The sequence below is a fragment of the Gadus chalcogrammus genome, chromosome 9, assembly GCF_026213295.1.
Source record: "Gadus chalcogrammus isolate NIFS_2021 chromosome 9, NIFS_Gcha_1.0, whole genome shotgun sequence".
NCBI lineage: Eukaryota > Metazoa > Chordata > Actinopteri > Gadiformes > Gadidae > Gadus > Gadus chalcogrammus.
The window spans coordinates 6,235,968-6,254,662 of NC_079420.1; the positions used below are offsets into that span (position 1 = coordinate 6,235,968).

At 41.4% G+C, this 18,695-nt stretch overlaps 6 non-coding genes across 6 annotated transcripts; all 6 read right to left on the reverse strand.

The window, feature by feature from the left end:
- Nucleotides 1-15,397: 15,397 nt before the first annotated feature.
- LOC130389886 (U4 spliceosomal RNA) lies at nucleotides 15,398-15,539 on the reverse strand. Its single transcript, XR_008896666.1, has one exon. It is a non-coding gene; the product is annotated as a U4 spliceosomal RNA (small nuclear RNA).
- A 487-nt stretch (nucleotides 15,540-16,026) lies between these two features.
- Nucleotides 16,027-16,168, reverse strand: LOC130389885 (U4 spliceosomal RNA). Its single transcript, XR_008896665.1, has one exon. It is a non-coding gene; the product is annotated as a U4 spliceosomal RNA (small nuclear RNA).
- Nucleotides 16,169-16,655: 487 nt separating this feature from the next.
- LOC130389879 (U4 spliceosomal RNA) lies at nucleotides 16,656-16,797 on the reverse strand. The gene has a single exon (XR_008896659.1). It is a non-coding gene; the product is annotated as a U4 spliceosomal RNA (small nuclear RNA).
- Nucleotides 16,798-17,283: 486 nt separating this feature from the next.
- On the reverse strand, nucleotides 17,284-17,425 carry LOC130389880 (U4 spliceosomal RNA). The gene has a single exon (XR_008896660.1). It is a non-coding gene; the product is annotated as a U4 spliceosomal RNA (small nuclear RNA).
- Nucleotides 17,426-17,911: 486 nt separating this feature from the next.
- Nucleotides 17,912-18,053, reverse strand: LOC130389881 (U4 spliceosomal RNA). Its single transcript, XR_008896661.1, has one exon. It is a non-coding gene; the product is annotated as a U4 spliceosomal RNA (small nuclear RNA).
- Nucleotides 18,054-18,540: 487 nt separating this feature from the next.
- On the reverse strand, nucleotides 18,541-18,682 carry LOC130389882 (U4 spliceosomal RNA). Its single transcript, XR_008896662.1, has one exon. It is a non-coding gene; the product is annotated as a U4 spliceosomal RNA (small nuclear RNA).
- Nucleotides 18,683-18,695: the final 13 nt, after the last annotated feature.

Here is an 18,695-nt window from a genome sequence, read left to right on the forward strand (position 1 = left end):
ACCTCTTCTATCACCACGTCAAGTGTGATGAAAGTTACCTTTACAGCCGCGAATACTTAGCAGCATACATACAACTGAGAGGGCATCTTCTCAAAAGGAACACATCTCCAGCATTCTGCTAGCGGGTCCTTTAAATAGAACATAAAACTGCTCAAGAGCGACAGTTAAAGAATGAAGCATGAAGCATTAAGATACAGTACAGTCTACAGAGGTATGGCGTATAGTGTACACAGTATAGTGTGGTACGTTGTACCAAATCATGATGGTTCTCTCAGGAGAATATGTATTCTCGTAGGCTTATCTTTACCTCCTTTATAGCCATCAGCCATGAAGGGAGAGTGGGGTGAGACATAATGAGTACATCATAGAATAATCGAGATGAATGCCTGCTCTTAATTGATCATCTGGGATCTGATTAACTGTACCGGTTATGTCAGCTGCTATGTAGGAGGGACAGGGTTTATGGTAAAGATTGCCTTATGGTGATAATTCAATTTTTATGGAGGTTAGCTTCTTCTTGATCTTCGTCGTATATTGCACGTCAGTATATCATTAATAAAAGAGAGTTTGAGATAAATGAGGCCAGATACCTCCACAAAAGCCTACATAAAAAATAAATGAAAGGAGAGCTGCCTATGCTGCATTTTGAGAGCAGGATTCACTTTTGTTGCTGAATTAAATCCAAACTGAAAGCGCAGACGTAGAACCGAGCACAAAACCCAAATAAAGGAGCAGGAGCTAGACATCTCCGGCTCCAGGAGCCAAGAGAATGTGTTATGATTTAGGTGTCAAGAAGACTAGATGACCAGAGCTCCTTACAAGGAATTTCTGAGTGGTTTCAGTGATTCATCGGTCAAGCTTCCTACATTGGTACGATTAATTTTTTCCTGACCGGGTACTATTTGTTCTCCAGGAATAGGTCAGGGAAATGGTAAACCAGCTGCTGAAAAAAACAAACGGTTTTGCACCGAAACCAAAGCTGAATTTCAGAGCCTGTGGTATGGCCGAGTTCGTACAGACCAGAGTGTTCTTTAAAATCGACGCCATGTCCAGAATGACTTGCCTCCCGATTTGAATCCCGTGCATCTTGAGTCACAAATGAAGTCTGAGTCACAAATGAAGCATCACGGCATATCTTGGAGCCTGTACACACTTTGATGTCCAACTAGGGATGGACGGGGTCCACATTCATCATAGCGTCTGCTTAACACTCGACTGAGGCGCCAGCCGTGGCTCAAACAGAACAGGGGTTCAGGGGTTGCAGGTTCAGTTACTGGCTCCTATGTTTGGATGGAGGGAGCAATAAACCTCGAGACGCAACTGGGGTCCAGACCTAATGAATGAACTCACAGGTCTGATAAGGTGGCTGGCAAACAACGCTCCATCTTCTCTGCTTTAATGATCTCCCTTGTGTGCTTTGGCAGCCGTGCTGTGTGAATAAGAATCTGTTTTCAAAGACTCGAAGATACGCAGTTTGACACCGCCAAAATCACTCGGGCAACCATCCATCCAGTCAAATTGTTTAATACGCCAGATGTTGTTTTAATGTAATGTTCGGAAATATATTGTTTTTTCAGTAGGGTCAGATCCCTTGGTCATAAACTCTTTTCAACTCTGAACTTTAAATATTAAGCTTCTGGCCTTGACTCATTTACCAAAGAGATCAAAGCCTGTTCTCTGGACAGTAGTCTGCCGTCGGGGGGAAAGGCTTTCGGGATGCTCTTTGGTTTGCTTGATTTCCCAAACCGCCGGACAAGGAGGAACTCTCCCACGTGACCTCGGCCGCAGGCGTTTTAAACGCTATTTGTTGCTCTCTTCAAGACCCTGTTTTGAGCAGTCACATCAAGCCCTCTCACTCTCTGTTGGATTCACAAAGGGAAAGGGAAAACAAAATACTCTCTCAACTGAACAAAGGAATAGGGGGGGGGGGGGATCTCGCCATCTTTTGAATAACAATGAAGAAATCAATAACGTGGCTGGTTTTCACATTTATAAGTGGCTCTTGGAATATTTTTTCTCGACATTCAAATGCTTTTAGCAAACAAGCTCAACCAATCCAAAAGCATATTAGCAGATAAGGTCAATGCCTTTGGTGTGTCGGGTGCCACTTCACAATCTGCTAGTGCTTCCCGGAGCCACTCAGAGTGGATTAGCGGGTCAATCAACAGCCTTTGATCAACAAACAGGCTTAAAAGTGACAGGACACTCAGTTCCCCAGGGCTAATTATCTTGAGGGTATCACTAGGGCAATGACAATACCAGTGTCAAAGGCTTTAAGCTTTTTTTGTTCCACGTGCATGTGTAGTTTGCACGTGCTGACTGTCACAACAAATGCATTGGATAACAATGTTTTGTTTTTGTGAGGGATTTGTTCCGATGGATCATAATGTGTGCCCAGAGAAGCAGGACCACATTTTCCAGGCAATATTATTTCTGGTTTAGCCTGTTCAAATTGAAACCAGAAAGGGTTCAATTCCAGACTCACATGACCGATTTAGGGATATTCCACATTTTCTATGGCGAAAGACAGGTTTCGCATTTTATAACTTTTACAAAGGGAACATTGAGAAAATCACATTAGAACCGATGTTTGGCAAGCCATATCTATAAAATGCATCTAAATGGTGAGATGATTCCTTTGGAGTGCATGCTAGTCTTTGGAGTCAGAAAACACAACTGTTTACTGTGTCAATAACAATAGAAAAAGTAGGTGTTGAAAAGTGGACATGGACCCAAAAGATACAGTAAAATATCAGGGTACTGAGATGGGTTTAACAACCACTTTCAAATCTCCTGCACACTATTCTAATGTCTAATGGATATCTAATTATGTTAGTCAAATATAATATCCTAATCTGAATTTGATGTAATTTATTGTCTAGAAAAGTCAGTTACTCCGAGCTCTTCGACCATGCTAATGGATTTGTACGACTTTGGGGAAAAAGGATCAGAAGTCAATTGTCTATTTCCCTTATTCAATCATCATAAGTAGCTTTTCTATAAGCCTGAATGAAGGTCAAGCTTACAGGTTGAAGAAATGTATTCAAATTGGTTGACATAAAGATATTATTATTTCATTGGAACAATACACAGTCAAGACAATGCTATGATTTTTTTTTCTTATCTTATCTTTTTTTTTACATCGTATTACTTTTAGTCTTGCGACCATAATCACACATTTATACTAACGAGTTACACTTGCTTTTAGTACATTCTCCACTGTCAAATTGAGAAAGATTACACAACACAATCATCGAATGCTATCTTTCCCCGACTCTTCGAGCACAAACAAGGTGATCTCAAAGGGAAACCAGATGCATCCATCCAGCGCCGTCCTGCACCCAGCCTTCAGCTAGGCATAGGGCCGATTGGTGTGCGGTGGTCTTGACCACGTACCCGACCGCCACCTCCGGCTCCGGAGCCCACCGTGATGAAAGGACGGGCTTGGCCTCGCCTGCATGTAGTGGATAAATAATGCAGCCAGAAGGGGCGTGCGCCTGTGGACATCCATGCATGTCAGAGGACACTGAAGGAGAGTGAGGTTCAGAGCCTGCCTCCACAACCATAGAGCCTCAGTGGGAAGTCGGAGGTATATAGTGCAGCTTTATGATAGTGCTTCACTAATACCTTCGTATTCAATAAAGGACAATGTTATCGTTGTTCTATTATTACATATTATATATATTACACATTATTTTTCTTGTTGTAGATGCATATTGTCTTTAATAAAGAGGTTTATTGTATTTGATACAGGTGTGTATTTTAAATTCGACTTTAAGACGTGTGCAGCCCTTACACCTGAATGGGCCATATGGGGAATAAATGCCTACCTGTCAATCTAATTGGCAGTCACGCACCCGTTTTCATTTCAGGCACCGGGTCGAATTATTTTATGGTTGAAATTAGAACTTGAAACATAAAATCCACTGAGCGCCCTGTCAAACGGGACGCATGTGACATTTCACCCGCTGATGAGAAGAATAGCCTGCACCGAGGATATTCTCTATCAAATGTCAGACCTTTTTTCACCCTTCATCCCCAGCGTGAATGGGGAGGGCTGCCAGGACTCTGGTCGAAAAGCTCACAGAGGGGCCAACAATAGAATCCAATAAAAAAGATTTTTGTGGAGAAACACTATAAAGAAGCAGCCACAGGTGTTCTCCTTTCTAAATCAATACCTATGCAGAAATGAGGCCGCGGATGAGAAATTGATGTGGAAAACAGTGCTCCCCCTTTTCATCTTGACATTTTATTTTGGCGGTTTGCTTTTGGTGCCCCCCTTTCTCCCTCTCAAAAAAAAAGAAATAACCGGAATATCCTTTGAAGTAATCACTTTGCAAGGCTAAACCCAATAATGAATCCTGGCCTGTTTTGATTAGCTTGAGGCGCACAGTGCCTCTGGTTGGAGGCGACAGCGTAAGGAACAGGCAGTCACATCTAAAAATGGACAGTGGGAATCAGGGGGGTGACACATCAGGGACAGACGGCAGGGCTGCAGGCTGAGGACAACATCCTGCTCTCAGACTAGCATTGTGGATGCGTGTGGAGCAAAGCTTTAGCTCTAGCTAACCATTAGTTTGGCTGATGCATCTGATGATTTTCGTTTTGAATATATTGATCTGAGTCCTTCAAAAGAGACGACACAGTTAGAGCCCCAAGCGTTGTATTAAATTGGCTGGCTCTGTCCAACATGCAGCAGCAGTGGAAAAAAAAATAAGTAATCATTTTCTAATGATGAGGCGGAGGAACGCAACCAAACATTTGCTTATTTGCATTTTTGGTTTGGACATGATAAACGACTAAATGAAAATGTTATGCTAATGTTGGATGTTGTTGTTGGTTAACCAATCATCGATTTCTGCACTAGCAAAAAATAAAAAGTGTATTAAAATACATAGTAAAATACAATATCGTAAAAACATAATATGATAATATTTTGTGATATGGCAGAACTGAATAATTTAGAATAGGCTCAGATTATGACATTTGAGAGTCTGCGAATGGGTTCTAAAGGTTATTCTGTATCACTGTATCCTCTCTGAATATAATATATCCTGTGCAAAAATGCACTCATAAAATGACAGGCAGTAGATTAAATGGATGAAAAGCCCTAAGGTTTTTTCTCAAAGCTGATGTAACAATTAAATAGATAAGTATAAATTCAGACAAATACATCATTATTCATTTTATTAATTATAACGATAAGAATTGCCCGGTAGGCTTGTACATAATTTTGATATGCAATTGTTGTTGCTTTGGCATATTTCGATAACAAGTAGCAGAGAGGAAGAGGAAAGGTGTGCTTGGTTTGTTGCCAACCCTGTTCCAGACCTTATCTTGCACATCGTGGTTATATTTAGCCATTAGTATTGTGTTCTTGTGAAAGTCTTTGTTAACAATCAACCAATATATTATTATGACTAGGTTATTGTCAAGGAGAGCCTTTTGATAATGTAAAGAGCCTGATATAAAACCCAAATATCTTTGGGAACAGTGTGCTTCAATAAACCACATGATTAATTTTGACCCGTTTTTGCCTGCTGTGAAATGGCACTAACACAAAGTAATCTAACACACAAAATAAGCAGTTGCAAGGAAGTCTTTTGAGGATTCCCTTTTCCAATCGGATGATGATACAAATGTATATTTCACACTTGGAGTAGATTGCCTTTTATACCTTTCTTATTGGATCATTGCATTACCTAGCTACAACCCATGAGGATGGGCCTTACCCTACTTTACAGTCGACTCATCAAGTCGTTTATACATTATTCACACAGTGATGATCATATTTCAACATTGCCATTCTCACTGTCTAACAGTTTCTTAGCAACTGAAATTACGTACGTGCCTCACTTTACCACACTGTTTACCCTGTAGCGTTTATAATGCAGCACATTGCTTGAGGTAACGCATGGAGTTTCTGTGTGTGGAGTGTCGCGCACAACATTTGAGGTTCGAGGGGCAATGTTGTCAACACATTTTTTTTCCTCGTCGAGGTTAAGCCTCCGAGCTCGAGAAGTCCTTTGCTTGGCTCAAGAGAGCGGAGGTTGCACACACCAGCGGGTGTGGAGAAAACAACTCCAGGGTGCTCGAGTGAGAATACCAAACACCTCTGGCATGCCAGTTTATACTATTCATCCTCCCTACAGCGCCAGCCTGGGCTGTTGGTGTGTCAGCCGCACGCGTGGCAATCTCAGGCAGCCGGGCTGAGTAAGTCAGCCCTGGTCTTAGTCACTTCAGCTCCGGCTCAGAGGGAGGGCACTGCGCCAGTGGAAAAAACAAAAGAGCAACCGCACTGGAAGATGACAGGTTAAGGGGAGGAATGGATGGGAAAGGACCAGTCTGTCTACCAAATGGATTCACTGTAGAGCTTTTCTCGTCACTCGAAACACTTTCTATGTTACGTCTCACATTCACGCATGAGCGAACACGTTCTCACACTGGCCGCCGCGCGATGTGCCAGCTCGACTGGAGCCACGAGGGGATTCAGAGCGTACTCAAGGATACCTCTAAAGTTAAGCCAGGAGGCCAGACGATTCAAAGCAACAACCTTGACTTCCTCGGGAGATACGCCAGTCCCATTTGTTCCCGACGCTGGCCAGAGTGGAGATAACACATCAGAGGGGTTTTGTAGACCGTCGATAAGGTAGCGGCGAGGTTTTTTCAAATGAACACTTTGTTTCCGCTTGAGAAAACACGATAGAGCTGTCCACTGCCTAATCCGTGTCTGCAGGATCCCTTTCTTCCACGCAAGATATCAAAGCGCCCAAGGGGACATTAATGAGAGTAGAAGCATAAATGTAGGCTACTGTTATGAAGTGTCTCCCTTTACATCCTCCCTGTTCCTCTTTGTTCCCAAAGAAACATTTTCTCTCTTTTTTCCTCCCTCTCTCTGGCAATGCTCGCGTTACTTGGAGAATTTGAAGAAAATCGAAAGAAAGTGAGCTGCAAGTTTTATGAATTTGTTATTTATTCAGCAATGTAATGCCTTTTCTCCATTCTGGTAGAATTGTTTCTGTACGTCATGGATCAGATCAGAGAACCTAAGCCAGGGACAAGCATCTGATCCTCTAAGAAACCAACACCTATCTTACCAGAAGTAATCAGCGTAAACCCTTTGCGTTTATAATAGCACGTTCCAAGGCACTCAAAGCCCTTAACATGGGGAGTGTGGGAGAAATCACACCTTACCCACAGCCGCTGTGTAGCATCCACCTGTGTGATGCACAGCAGGCACTTGGCGCCAGAAAGCTCCCCGCATACTGAATTTTAGAGTGGAGAGGAAATAAAACCATCAAACAGAATAGAAAGTGAAACAGAGACCAGGGTATGATTAGAATGCCGTGTGGGTACCAGAGAAAGGTTTGCAAGGTGACGTTCCATGGGATCTTCAGTGACCACAAGAGATGAAGACTTTAGTTTGACACCTCAAACGAAACTTGGCACCTCAAACGAATGACAGTGCTGTTTTTTCACAGGACAGTCTCCGGCCTGGGCCACATGCGATACAGCCGACCAGAGGGCGGAGGAGCACCCCCTACTGGCCCTTCAACACCTCTACCAGCGCCATCTGGTCTCAGATCTAAGGACAGACCAGGCCAACCCTGCTTAGCCTCCAGAGAAACTGGGAGTGCTTGGCAGGGAGCATTGGTGCTGGCAGCAGACCCATTCGCTTACTATTACTGATCCATCAAAATGAACATGACACTCAGTTTATCCAGGAAGCTTTGCTCAAGTGGCACATGAAGCTAAAGATTCCTTTTGTCTTTTTGTTGCCCCTCCCATCGGTGCCCCTAACAGGGTGCCTTCAGAGCATCACAAAAAGGGTCATTTTCAGAGAATGGTTTCATTTCCCAGAGTGGCGGCCATCAAGTACTGTTTAACAACGTAACAATGGATCTCAATTGTTGTTTCACAAATCGGGTGGTTGTGTTGACTGGTTCCCTATTGGGGCCCTTCCCAGACGGTACTGTGTAAACAAAGGTAGTGAGATTCGATTTCAAATTAATGAGGGACAAGGTTATATGCAGCAAGATGTTATAACAGCTGCTGGATTGCTTGACCTGCATTTTAGGCTTTGATATCAATCGCTATCCGACACATATTAAGGGCTGCCTGTGGTGATCTTGTTGTATCATTAAGAAAGTTACAAGTTTAACATTTAATTTTTCAACAGAGTCCCACTTTTTCTGTCCAGACGGATTAATAAATAATGAACAGATCTGTCATTTGAAACCATTTTGATCTACTCCATTCAGAACTTGGTGATGGAGGAATCTACAATGTAGAGGTCATAGCTCACAGTTAAACCTGGTGCCCAGTAATACCAAAGTCCTCGCCTGCTGACCAACGAATGGCACCACAGGGCTCAGCATTTATATTCAAATGGTCTTATTCAAAAGAAAAGAAGAAGTCATTAAATATGAATAGGTCTCTAGATTGCATCTCGCCCTCCAGTATTTAGCATTTTTCTTTGGGGCATGATTTAGGATAGACTTATATGACCAGTAATCGAGTTTGCGTGAAATATAGTGAAATATATATATATATATATAATGTATATATAAAATATACATTATATATAATAAGGCAAGATTTAAGACTTCAAATTAATGCATTTACAAACAGTGGAATATAAATAATAAATTAAACTTAATAAAATGGCGTTAGATACAAACCTGTATCTATCCTTTTATATAATAATCCAAAACTTGTGGGTAAAGGTAAACTTAACTCGTGTGTGTATGTTTTTGTGCACGTGCGGTAACAATGTGATCATTTGAGGATCTTCAACTTGTTTCTCTGCTAAACCGAGTTCCACTATCAGCAGAAAATAAGACTTCTCATAGAATCTCACAATAATGAGTGCAGATCGATGTGTATGTGTGTGTCTGACACGCTAGGTTCTTCCAGGGTGGCTGATGAAGAAGAATATATAAGTATACTGTCAAAGATCATATGCCTTAAAACTAGAACCCATTCAAACTTGTGTGACGTGTAGTTGTGTCCTCTCTAGAAGCAAATGGGGGGTTTGGATTTTCCTTTAAATTGCCTTTCTGTCATGTATCAGTCAAACAAAAGATTCCTTGTCGGTGTGCCAGTCTCCCCTAGGTATCTCCTCCCCACCTGTTGTTTATCCCAGAGAGGGGGATTGGCAGTTTGGGATTGGCTTTTTCAAATCATGGTAACCAAATAGGAGAGAACAGGTAACGATTAGGAGACCTCCGATAGGACCGCCTTTGTCATATGTTTTTAAACTTTTGTACAAGAGCAATTAAGAAGAGTTCTTGTAGCAGGATGGTGGTTGGGGAATCCTGCGAGGGCCCACAAATGAAAGATGGCTTTGCGTCTTGGTTCTGTGCTACGTTTGGAACAAAGGACTCCACCTAGATCAAGATCTTGCTGGCCTGTGCTGGGTGCTCACCAGGTGGAATGAAGCTCTGGCTGGCTGGGGGTTTGTCATGGACGTTGCCCATGTATTCTCGCCTCATCACTCCCAGCTCTGTGGGTTTGTGTTTGTGTTCTTGTGTGTGTGTGTGTGTCTGTGTCTGTGTTTGTGTGTTTGTGTCTGTGTGTGCGTGCGTGCGTCTGTGTGTGTGTATGTCTGTCTGGTGGTCTGGATTAACCCTTATCAGCTCAAACTAATAATAAGTACCAGTGGTTGAAGTGGTGGAACGTTACGAATTAAATCCAATAAAAGAGCTTCTTTACAGCCAGCTGCTGCTCCCTGCTTCTGGGTTCTGAAATGACTTCCTAGCCCTCGAAAGTCAGCTGACATACTCATATCTCACTGTGCCTTGGTAACCAAATTCTATGACCTGCACTATATATCATTTCACGCAGGGCAGTATGTCTTTTCAGGTTAACCTTTATTCCAAACCTCTTCACACTTCAGTAGGGACTGTATAAAGGCCAAAAGGAAGAAACACACTGTATATATATTACAGAAACATGTAGAGCGACAAAAGGGAAAAACATTTTAGATTACACTTAAACCTAGTCGAGGATTTTCTTTGGTTGATCTACAGCGTCCTATCCCAGATCAGCAATAATAATAATACGGACTGAGAACCTCTCTAGGTTATTTCCTGTTTCTGAAGGATATCTCGCTTGGCGATCATGGAAAAATACGGTTTATTAACCATACAGACGATGTGTAAGAACACTTTCCTCTCAGGCGACGAGAAAAAGGATCCCACCATAAGTCCTATAGGATCCAATGTATTCATTCAAACTGAAAGAAGACTTACTCTCTAGATAGGGGTACAAACTGTGATATAAAAATATCCTCCACTCACAGGCCACAGATAATTAAATATCCCCTCTGAGTGGTTGAAATTGCATTTCGAAGCGCAAGGCCGATTAGACCATGCAAACAATGACGTCCTCCTTCTGAGCTCTTTCCCTGGAATGGATGTGCACTTTTGCACGCCTTTTCACATACTAGCGCTGGGTAGACTGAACGATAAATAAATAAGAGGCACATTATTAATCCCGTACGGGAATTTAGAGAGGCTCAATCATGAAGACAGATGCAGGAAGATGAATATAGGAGTTTTTTTCACGGTATGATGACAAATCCACAAAGATACTGGGATTAGGGATGCGGAAATAGACTTGCTGCACCACAACCATGTTAGATCCACTGTGATATTGCCAACATACCTAGTGGACAAGTTCAATGGCCAATCGAATCGAATGGGCCTTCGGTGGAAGCTGAATGAGTGGCACAATGCAGCAGAATCACAACAGTAAATCTCCCTCCACCTCTCAACTCAGGTCCCATCTGCAGCAACTGGACTATGTCAAGATACCCCTGCGACAAATTCCTCTGGCTTAGCCCCCGGAAAAGGGCACCCTGCACTTTATATTGGCCCACCACCAAAGACCAAACACTAAAACTCCTTCAAGCAATACGTATGGGAACACTGGACCCTGAGCCTCCAGTCATTACAGGCAGTATTTCAGTGCATGACTACAGACGGGGACCGAAGGAGACTTGGACGAGGCTATAGGCTGAATGCCCTTGAAACATTGTTAACCAAATGAGGTAATGACTTTAAGTTAATCACATACAGCGACACACACACACACACACACACACACATACACACACACACACACACACACACAAAGACCCGAGAAGATTTCTGTCCCTGGTTCAACTGCTTGAAGAAAAAAAACGTGCATGGTTCGTTTAATTAGACGGCTTGACCACACGGGGGGACCACTCTAAAGGCATCGTAATATAATTTGACGGGAGATAATGGGGTCTCCTGGTACATCTTTAGCCTTTTCGAGTATTGGCTACATGCGGCTTGGCCCATTTAAAACGGAAGAGGCAAATAAACTTGGTGGTTCTCAGTACCAAGGGTAAGGGCTTCTTCACACTGGGGACTTTCTCCTATTCTCGGGGGTAATTAGAGGAGGGCCTCTTGTGCATCCTTTTGTGCTCAATCAGGATGTGAATTTTTGCATGAGGCCAAAGCAACAGGGCTTGACTTTTCTGTCTGCGGATGAAGCCTCGGATTCATTATCACGGTCATACATGGCACAATAAAGCACAGTTTGATCACGCTCGGTAAATAAGATACACACAAACTGTTCTTGGGGCTATCTACCTGCAAACACACTGTGCCCAGTTGCGAGCACATTTACTTTGTGAGTGGGTGCATGTCTTGAAGGTCTGTGCGCCGCCGGAAATGCATTCCACCAAGAAATCCAATTAAAAGCGGCGGGATCCTAGAGGAAAAGCAAGGGAGCCTGATCTATTTGAGCAACACCCCTGCTCTGAGCCACCAACCCCCGCTACCCCTCACCCTTCTCCTCCTTCTCCTCCCCGCTGTCTGGCGCTCCGCTCATAGAGTGCCAGTGGAATAGTATAGTCCCATTTCTCCCTGACAACCTTTGAGGTCTCTCTCTCTCTCTCTCTCTCTCTCTCTCTCTCTCTCTCTCTCTCTCTCTCTCTCTCTCTCTCTCTCTCTCTCTCTCTCTCCTCTCTCTCTCTCTCTCTCTCTCTCTCTCTCTCTCTCTCTCTCTCTCTCTCTCTCTCTCTCTCTCTCTCTCTCTCTCTCTCTCTCTCTCTCTCTCTCTCTCTCTCTCTCTCGAACACATGCGTGCACACATGCAAGCACACACAGATGAACAAAACCTAATCACACACTACACACACAATGTCTTATTCTGTGGTTTTGACTTCAGTCTAGATCTGCAATTCACTGGGGATGAGCGCAGCTGGAAGATTTATATTATTCCATGTTGCACACTAGGACTAACCCATCAAGGTTCTGTGTACATTATGGCCAGGCGATTGGTGAAGGCCCATCGTTCCATCGTTCCAGATCTAATTATTGTTAGATCTGCCAATTGACTGGAAGGGACAGGTACAGGGGGGGGGGGGGGTGAAAAAGATAAATAAGATGGAAAGAAAAAGAGACAAACGACGTCGCCCTACAGGGACGACAGGGTAATTCAGGAGCAAACGATGTGTCAGGATGTCACGGGCTAACTACAAATTGGGGGCGCACCCTCACATACCTGTCCAAGATTAAAAAAAAACCTGCTGACATTGAAGAACAGGGCAGAAGGGATTAATTGAGGATGTTGAAAAAGTCGATCCAGTTATGAACATTCCTTGATGCCGTGTGATGACCAAATATCCTGTTTTCTGACTGAATGAGTAGCTGTAGCGCAGCCCGTTGTTTGGGGGGGGGGGGGGGGAGAACTGTACTATCTTCCAGGGGACCTCGGAGATGCAGTCATGCAGATGTTTGTTAACGACCAAATCATTTAAGTTTATATTTTGGGATGCATGCGTTAAGGCAGTGATACAGGATCCTTTTAAGATAATTAGGTATGGCATTGCACGTATAAAGTGTAAAGTAAGAGGAGAACCAGTTTCAAAAATAGTGAGTACATTCACACTTGTCCTAAAGGACTGATTTCTGATTTCCATGGATTTACGGCCTGGTTTCCATGGCAAACGGGTTACCTAGGAAATAGCCTATTGACATGTTCGGACTCTTTGGGCTTTGCATATGATCTGCATTATGGCTGCTGGAAAAAAAGAGTTAATCAATGGCTGCTTTTAAGTTCAGGGACCAACCACTCCATTAGGTGGGAGATGGTCAAATTATTTCCTAATGTTGAAGAAGCACTGGGTCATATGCAGGTCATCCGACCACACACAGGATTATGCAACCACTACACAATGAGGGCCGATGGATTCCTGTTTCAATGGACCCTGGAATTCCAGAGGTCATATACGATTAAGATTACAAAAAGGCAAATAAATATAATTTCTTAAAAGTAAATTAATAAAGATGCAGTTTCAAGACGGGGTGCTTATTGTAGACAATAAGGTATACTGATAAACTGAGCACATGATACATTTGAAATAATATATAGCACAGTTGCAAAAGCAATGGTAGCCTTACGTTCCCCTTACAGAGTACTTTAGACCTAGCTGTAGTAGCTAGTTCCCCCTCAAACATCTTATGTATTCAGAGGGCATGTCTAATCAGAAGCCAAGAATAGTGTCTCTCTCACAAATCACATTTCATTGCATTACATCTGACTAATAGAGAGCGAGGAAGAGGTGCAGTTTTCATCATCACTATCGTAGAGAGAGGGGAGGCTGTGTACCCCGACACCTGATGAGAAGACAGACTGATTACAGCCCGTACCCTCCTGACAGCACAACACCCCCATGTCTCGTCCTAATCAGAGATCAGCGAAATTACACTTCTCTACGGCAGGTACACAAGATGGTTGGGCTACAGCTAACAAACCAGACGCTTTGAGATGCTAATGCCTGATCAAAATAAACTTAACAGTTAACAAAATGATGACCATTTGATGTTTACAGTTACAGCAACCATATTCTCACTTTTAAATGACTACACTTAACTTTGAATATGATTGTTGCATTTGTAGATAGGCTTTACTAGATTATTAGATTACTTGTATCATAATGTAAATGAGCTAACTTGATAAATATCAATAATAAGTCCACGGGTGACATCTAGTGGCCATGTCTATACCCTCTGCCCGTCTCATCACCATGGGGCACAGAACATTCAGCCGCTCTGCTCCCCGTCTCTGGAATGCTTTACCACCCGAACTCAGAATCATCACTTCATTTCCACTTTTCAAATCACATCTCAAAACCCATCTGTTCAAAACTGCCTATTCCACCTGATGCCAATTACTATGTCTGTGTTGCAACAACGTTCCTTTCTTTCTATACATTTTTTTTTTTTTTTCTAATTGTGTTCCTCTCATATGACTTTTGTGTACCTCTGTACGGTGTCCTTGAGTGACGAGAAAGGCACTCATTAATAAAAAAAAAATTATTTTTATTATGCAAATACACTGGGCAAAAATAGCAAGGTAGCCTACTAGAAAACGAGTTCTAACAATTCACAAAAAACAATGTTTTATTATAAGTTTTAAGCATTGACTAAAGATCAGTTTACAAATAAATCTGCAGTGCTTTGTGGGATGAAATCACAACATGAAGTGAGTAGGCTAGCGTAAGGAAGCATATACCGTATATGGAAGCATAAATGTAGCAATATTCAAATGGCAATGCAATTTGATATTCAATAAGTCTTTACATTATGCAATTGACAATTCATTAAGCAATTTAATAATTTAATTTGTAAATACGTTATTCAAAGTGTATTTTAACATGCAAAGTGACAATGAAATCCTCAATAAAATTAGCAAAAGTTATAACAATAAATATAGAATAACATTTTGTCAAATGCAAAATTCAAATTACATTTCAATCCGCTTTGCAAAATCTTTTGCAGATTTGCGGATTGAAATGTAATTCGAATTACGCAACACTGAGCGTGGCGAAGTCCATTACAATCAGGGACGCTATAGGTTTTCAGTTTGTATTTGTTTTAAAAAATATAGTGGTCAAGTAGGTCAAACAGACATAGATAATTGGAAATTAGGCGGAATACACTCAGTAATCCAACACAAATTGCTGTTCAAAGGTTAGGTTAGTACAGCACATCATGTAGCAGTTTTTAAGTCATATTGTTTCACATTTATTAAATATGTCAACATTTGTTGAATGAAACAAACTTGAAACAAACTTGATACAACCTGGGATCTACACTGTAGATTCTACATTGCATTGTGGGACGAAATCACAACATGAAGTGAGTAGACTAGCGCCCATGTCATTAGCATGGAAAACACTCGCTTACTTAATAAAACCTTGGTGTTATTACTGATACTTTACGCAAGCAGTGCCTGTAGTATAGTGGTCAAGTAGGTCAAACAGACAGATAATATGAAATTAGGAATAATACGCTCAGTCATCAAGCACAAATTGCTGTACAAATTGAAGGATGATTTATTTTGAACATATTATCAGTCTCCTTAGAAACTGTCAAAAATTGCCATCACCGACTATATTGCAAGTCGTCTTTGGCGGGGTATTGGGTAAAGTTTTCAACTAGCAATAATCGCGCCTCAGTTAGACCTCATAGGCTACGATACTGCCGCTGCGCAAAGATAACGACAGAAATATTGACAGAGTTTGTTTGTTTTTCACTACAACCTCTTGGACAAGGGTATATTATGCCGACGTTTCTGAACATTTGATCATCAGCACTAGTTTAGGTTAGTACAGCACATCATGTAGCAGTTTTTAAGTCATATTGTTTCACATTTGTTAAATATGTCAACATTTGTTGAATGAAACAAACTTGAAACAAACTTGATACAACCTGGGATCTACACTGTAGATTCTACATTGCATTGTGGGACGAAATCACAACATGAAGTGAGTAGACTAGCGCCCATGTCATTAGCATGGAAAACACTCGCTTACTTAATAAAACCTTGGTGTTATTACTGATACTTTACGCAAGCAGTGCCTTTAATATAGTGGTCAAGTAGGTCAAACAGACAGATAATTTGAAATTAGGAATAATACGCTCAGTAATCAAACACAAATTGCTGTACAAATTGAAGGATAATTTATTTTGAACATATTATCAGTCTCCTTAGAAACTGTCAAAAATTGCCATCGCCGACTATATTGCAAGTCGTCTTTGGCGGGGTATTGGGTAAAGTTTTCAACTAGCAATAATCGCGCCTCAGTAAGACCTCATAGGCTACGATACTGCCGCTGCGCAAAGATAACGATAGAAAGATTGACAGAGTTTGTTTGTTTTTCACTACAACCTCTTGGACAAGGGTATGTTATGCCGACGTTTCTGAACATTTGATCATCAGCACTAGTTTAGGTTAGTACAGCACATCATGTAGCAGTTTTTAAGTCATATTGTTTCACATTTGTTAAATATGTCAACATTTGTTGAATGAAACAAACTTGAAACAAACTTGATACAACCTGGGATCTACACTGTAGATTCTACATTGCATTGTGGGACGAAATCACAACATGAAGTGAGTAGACTAGCGCCCATGTCATTAGCATGGAAAACACTCGCTTACTTAATAAAACCTTGGTGTTATTACTGATACTTTACGCAAGCAGTGCCTGTAGTATAGTGGTCAAGTAGGTCAAACAGACAGATAATATGAAATTAGGAATAATACGCTCAGTCATCAAGCACAAATTGCTGTACAAATTGAAGGTTAATTTATTTTGAACATATTATCAGTCTCCTTAGAAACTGTCAAAAATTGCCATCGCCGACTATATTGCAAGTCGTCTTTGGCGGGGTATTGGGTAAAGTTTTCAACTAGCAATAATCGCGCCTCGGTTAGACCTCATAGGCTACGATACTGCCGCTGCGCAAAGATAACGATAGAAAGATTGACAGAGTTTGTTTGTTTTTCACTACAACCTCTTGGACAAGGGTATGTTATGCCCACGTTTCTGAACATTTGATCATCAGCACTAGTTTAGGTTAGTACAGCACATCATGTAGCAGTTTTTAAGTCATATTGTTTCACATTTTTTAAATATGTCAACATTTGTTGAATGAAACAAACTTGAAACAAACTTGATACAACCTGGGATCTACACTGTAGATTCTACATTGCATTGTGGGAAGAAATCACAACATGAAGTGAGTAGACTAGCGCCCATGTCATAGCATGGAAAACACTCACTTACTTAATAAGACCTTGGTGTTATTACTGATACTTTACGCAAGCAGTGCCTGTAGTATAGTGGTCAAGTAGGTCAAACAGACAGATAATATGAAATTAGGAATAATACGCTCAGTCATCAAGCACAAATTGCTGTACAAATTGAAGGTTAATTTATTTTGAACATATTATCAGTCTCCTTAGAAACTGTCAAAAATTGCCATCGCCGACTATATTGCAAGTCGTCTTTGGCGGGGTATTGGGTAAAGTTTTCAACTAGCAATAATCGCGCCTCAGTTAGACCTCATAGGCTACGATACTGCCGCTGCGCAAAGATAACGATAGAAAGATTGACAGAGTTTGTTTGTTTTTCACTACAACCTCTTACACAAGGGTATGTTATGCCGACGTTTCTGAACATTTGATCATCAGCACTAGTTTAGGTTAGTACAGCACATCATGTAGCAGTTTTTAAGTCATATTGTTTCACATTTGTTAAATATGTCAACATTTGTTGAATGAAACAAACTTGAAACAAACTTGATACAACCTGGGATCTACACTGTAGATTCTACATTGCATTGTGGGACGAAATCACAACATGAAGTGAGTAGACTAGCGCCCATGTCATAGCATGGAAAACACTCACTTACTTAATAAAACCTTGGTGTTATTACTGATACTTTACGCAAGCAGTGCCTGTAGTATAGTGGTCAAGTAGGTCAAACAGACAGATAATATGAAATTAGGAATAATACGCTCAGTCATCAAGCACAAATTGCTGTACAAATTGAAGGTTAATTTATTTTGAACATATTATCAGTCTCCTTAGAAACTGTCAAAAATTGCCATCGCCGACTATATTGCAAGTCGTCTTTGGCGGGGTATTGGGTAAAGTTTTCAACTAGCAATAATCGCGCCTCAGTTAGACCTCATAGGCTACGATACTGCCGCTGCGCAAAGATAACGACTAAAAGATTGACAGAGTTTGTTTGTTTTTCACTACAACCTCTTGGACAAGGGTATGTTATGCCGACGTTTCTGAACATTTGATCATCAGCACTAGTTTAGGTTAGTACAGCACATCATGTAGCAGTTTTTAAGTCATATTGTTTCACATTTTTTAAATATGTCAACATTTGTTGAATGAAACAAACTTGAAACAAACTTGATACAACCTGGGATCTACACTGTAGATTCTACATTGCATTGTGGGACGAAATCACAACATGAAGTGAGTAGACTAGCGCCCATGTCATTAGCATGGAAAACACTCGCTTACTTAATAAAACCTTGGTGTTATTACTGATACTTTACGCAAGCAGTGCCTGTAGTATAGTGGTCAAGTAGGTCAAACAGACAGATAATATGAAATTAGGAATAATACGCTCAGTCATCAAGCACAAATTGCTGTACAAATTGAAGGATAATTTATTTTGAACATATTATCAGTCTCCTTAGAAACTGTCAAAAATTGCCATCGCCGACTATATTGCAAGTCGTCTTTGGCGGGGTATTGGGTAAAGTTTTCAACTAGCAATAATCGCGCCTCAGTTAGACCTCATAGGCTACGATACTGCCGCTGCGCAAAGATAACGATAGAAAGA